The sequence below is a fragment of the Pyxicephalus adspersus genome, chromosome 11 (assembly GCF_032062135.1).
Source record: "Pyxicephalus adspersus chromosome 11, UCB_Pads_2.0, whole genome shotgun sequence".
NCBI lineage: Eukaryota > Metazoa > Chordata > Amphibia > Anura > Pyxicephalidae > Pyxicephalus > Pyxicephalus adspersus.
In genome coordinates, this window is record NC_092868.1 from 20,838,250 (window position 1) to 20,843,361 (window position 5,112).

Sequence of the window (5,112 nt, forward strand, 5' to 3'; positions counted from 1 at the left end):
CTCCTCCTCCTCCTCTTCCTCCTCCTCCTCTTCTTCCTCCTCCTCCTCCTCTTCTTCCTCCTCCTCCTCTTCTTCCTTCTTCTTCTTCTTCTTCTTCTTCTTCTTCTTCTTCTTCTTCCTCTTCTTCTTCTTCTTCCTCTTCCTCTTCTTCTTCCTCTTCCTCTTCTTCTTCCTCTTCTTCCTCATGATGATCACCTTGTTCGCCCCATGTTGGATCAAGGACATCATCATCATCATCATCAGAAGAGACAGATTACCTGTATGTGCGGAAAGTAAGCAGCGGCCTTTTGGAGCCAGTTTGAATTGGCTTATCTGGCTCAGAATGTTCGGGTGAAAAGAAAATGGGGGGGGGGAAAGCCTGTGAACTGACTCTCTTCGTCAGATGACTGAAACAACTGAACATCTTGAAGGAATGCTTGTAGCTCCACCTCTCCAACCCCTATGTGGGACTCTTCTACATACTGCTGTATACTGGACCTTCTAGCCGATGATGAAGAACTAGGAGGAACAGGTTATAACACAGACTGTTTGGGACACCTGTGAGGCCTGTGTCTGGGACTGGGATGAAGAGGGGGTACAATCACTTGACCCAGGCTGGGTCATGTACTCTACTACCTCTTGTTCAAAGTGTGGTAATAATGAATGCCCACCACCAACAGCAGCGCTTCTTGTTCTCAGGTCTGCAGCTAAAAACAAACTCTTTGCTTGCCACCCCTGCCAAAGCTGCCCCTTCCTCTTTGGCCAGACACTGTACAATTTTTTTGTGTCTTGACACTCTGCAAAATACTTTGGAGCTGATATGCTTCACAAAGTATAAATTTGTACCATAAGTGGATTTTTTTTTGGGAAGGGGGGGTTTGACACCAAAAATGCAAGTGCGCTGTTTGTGTTGTATGCAGCACTTTCCTTCAGTGGTGACGCTTGTAATATGCAGCACAGTTATTAAACTACATACTACAGTATACACTGCGTCTGTGTGACTGTCTCTCAGTACACGTGTGATACTGTGCACGCAGTCAGGGAGGGTACCCTGCCTCTGGCTTCGTGTATGTAACACACTGACTATCTATCTATCTATCTAACAGTGAAACACTCTGATTACAGTAGATTTCAGGACTGCACCAATACAGTACAATACAACTATCCATCTGACTAATAGTGTGAGTGTGACACAGTCTTACTAAATAAAGCACTTTTTTTTTACTTTGACAAAGCAAGCCAAGCAGCACAGAAAGGTTGTGATGCTAGCAAATCTCTGTCAGGAGTGGTAAATGCAGGCAATTGGCTGCCCACCACAACAAACATGGGGGAGAGCATCACTGCTGTTTCTGGAGGGCCCTAGGCATTATGGGGGAGGTCCCTAGGCATTGTGGGAGGGCCGAATTTGGGGCTTTGAATCCAACAAAATTTGGGTCGGGTCAGCCCGAATTCGAACGCCATATTCGGGTTAAACATTAGGATGACCTGAATTCAAACAACAACACTAGTCAGCGCCGCAATACACTGGAGAAAGGAGGCTGATAACAGGACATCAGAAGGGTGGATCGCAGAGCATGGATACTGGGCAGCTTGCCTTTAATCTCAAGATCACTGGACGATCTTCCCTGATGACATTGCACTAGACAACAGCAATCTCAGCTTGCAAAAAAGTGGCCTTAGCCCGCACTACAGGCAAGATGGCATCCATCTGCTCCTCTGACAGTCAAGAAGCTGGGGAAGGCTCAAGCGAGCCCGATCTTTTTGCGGGAAGCTCACCTTCTCAGTCCTCACAGCATCACCTCCTGACCCAGAGGTGCTACTGAATGGCTTTTCAGGGGATTCTGCAAGCGGTGCTTCATATCACAGCAAATAGGATCACTAATCATTTCACTAAAGAGCTGCAAGACCCAGGTCACCACACTGTGCTTCTGGAGAGCCACATGGATGTTGTTCGCACCATGGTGGAGGGACATGAGGATTACATTGACCATCTTAAACAGGAGGTACTATTACTCCATCATAAGCTTGAGGACCTGGAGAACCAAGCCCAATGCTCCAACTTTTCCATCTGTGTAATTAGCGAGTCAGCCACAGACCTCACCTATACAGCTACAGGGGTATTTCAAGAGCTTTGACACAGCCTAAGCCTGTTGTTCCTTCACAAGTTAAAGTTGTGAAACATCATAAATATCACTCCAAAGACAGACTCCAACAGGCGGCCTGCACCAAAGAACCCCTGGCCTTCCAGGTCTATACTTGTGACCTTTTTACTATCTTGGTGCCAGCAGCAATCCAACAATGCAGGAAGCTGAAGCATTATTTGCAGATCCTCCAAGGATACCACATCTGGGGTGACGCCTTTAAACTTCTTTTCTCCCACAATAGGAAAACCCTGATCATCACAATGCCAGATGAGGCCAAGGGGGGTTTTCAATTCCTGGGCCTGCCGTTCTCCGTCTTGACTGACAAAGAGGAGAAATCTATCAGATTACCATCCCCATCACCGAGGCCCCTACCCTCTGTTGGGGACTCTTTCTTTTTTCTTACTACCATAACTACCATCAGGGAACCACCAAAATGCTGGTTTACTTGGATCAGGGATTGGTTAATGCCAAGGTAAAATGTGTTAGTTAAAATATACCTCTTGTTAAAGCCCATAATTTCATGATCCTACTGTTTGATGCCAGTTATATTGCTTTATTGTTCTAGTCAATGATGCTTTAACTCCATTGTAGTAGTCACTGTGAATTACAACAGTCTCAACCATTGTTTAAAACACTTTAGTGGAACACGCCTAGAGATACTACCTTGGCCCACCAACGTCTGTACTTTTGTTTCATGATAATGTTAGTCTTGATGTTAGTACCAATGTATGTTGTTCTATTCTCTTTTGGGCCTCTTATGCCCCTTTTCTCTCTTTGCCCTATCCTAACTGCTCTTCCCTCTCCAACACCAGCCCCAAACCCCTACGACACCCCAGGCCACACAAACTGCAGGTACAACTTTCAATCTCAGGGATCACACTACCAGACACCCCATATACCCACTACAATGACAGTATCTATTATCCCACCTAATGTACTGGGGTCGACTTCCCCAATGAAATGCTCTCAGGCCTTCCACTATTGTAATGCTTGCAAGGCTGACATAATCTGCCTACAAGAAACCCACTTTTCCTCCTCCTCCTGGCCCCGATACTTTCATGCATCATACCAGGAAGTCCACATGGATGGCCACTGCTTCAAATGTGGGGGAATCCTGGTCCCTGTTCTGTGCGCATCTACAGTCCATTACATGTCAGTTTGAATCTTTAGTGCTTGATCATTTTTTTGGTAAGTGCTAATTTTTTTTTGTTACATTATACTAATTCACAAAATTGCTTCATTTAATCTTTGATTTTTTTGCAGTTGTTGTTTTGATTTGCAGTTTGGTTGCAACACTGCAAACTAATTTATATCAAGCTGTATATATAATAATTAGCATTTTAATATATGTCATCTCATCACAAAATAGTATGAATTTAAAAAGTGGTACACTGTTTTTCATGAAATTCTTTTTTTTAAATTGTAGACCTGTAACTTACGGAAATATGTCCAAACAAGGGTCTAGTAGATATCCTGAATATAATAAAGTTTGAAACACACAATCATGTAAAAAAAAAAATAACTTTAATATTAAAATTAAATAAAAAACACAAAAATCAGCTTAAACAAGAATGCATAAATAAATCAAAAATACTGAAAATGCAATAATTCTGTATACTATATAGTACTAAATTTTTCTAAAACACCTCCCTAGTGTGATAAATTTTAAAACAGAGTCCAACCTCACATATCTATAGATAAAACCACATAAATATATTTTTTTAATATTTTGTATTAGATTGGATACAGTAGTTTGTATTGAGTCCAATACAAAATATTTGAATTTCCCGATACGACCCCCGTAGACGGCCACATGTACTGACATCATCAGGAATCGCCGAGGGACGCGAACACCAAGTGTTCTAATTCTTTCCATACTTCCATGCAAAAAGCGTAAATTTTTTTTAGATTGTAGGCTATAATTCTTAGACATAACTCACCCAAATATGTCCAAAATTAATAAATAAAACTAATTTTAAATTTAATAATAAACTTAAAAAAAATAAAAAATTATAAATCATAAAAAAAATAGTGTATAATGTAATGTAACTGTACAGTAGCTAAAATAATATATATATATATAATATAATTTTATGTATATATTATATGAAGATTTCTTTGTATTGGACTCAATACATCTTTTTTGTATTGAATCCAGTACAAAATGATTTGAATTTCCCGCCCCGCCTCCGGCTCGTACCGGCGCATGCACCGACGTCACTGGGAAACCTCCGGGGAAGCTCGTCTCTGCACATGCCGGGAGAAGACAGAAGAGGACAGATGTCTCCGGAGGAGCTGCGGGGACAAGGTAAGTGTTTTTTTTCAGTTGTAATCTGATTGTCATACAATGTTGTATGACAATCAGATTGCACTGTAACGCTTGTTTCTATTTTTAACTACCCCAAACCTGGTTCGGGGTAAACGCTTTCAGCAAGTTTTCTTACCCCGAACCAGGCTCAGGGTAACCGCCCAGGTGGTTAAATATTGGATTGTATACATTATTTAGGTGTTTACACAATTCAAATAGTACTAGTATATAAAACTTCCAGGGACAAATCCACTTTGTGCCAAACATATTTTCTTGCCTTTCAGGGTGTTTATGCAGTTTAAATGCCATTTTAGACATATTTAGATATATTTAAATATATTTACTTACTCACCTCAGCTTGGTAGTGGCAGCACATAAGGTTGGATTCCTCCTTTAACCAGAAGCAAATTCATCCATGAATGTTTCTTTGAGCGAAGCACATGACATCAGAAATCATAGGAGGAAATAGGCAATCTTTTTAAATGAAACATGTTAAGCAATATGCCAAAAAAAACACTCCTTGCCTATTTCTTCCTTTAATTTATCTTTTTGTTTCAATCATTTTTTATTGAGTTTTCAGAGAAAAAATAAAATGACAGGTAAACATAACAAAAAGAATGAGGTATACAACACATACATCATATCAAACATAACCCTGTAGGCTTCGTATTAACAGACATA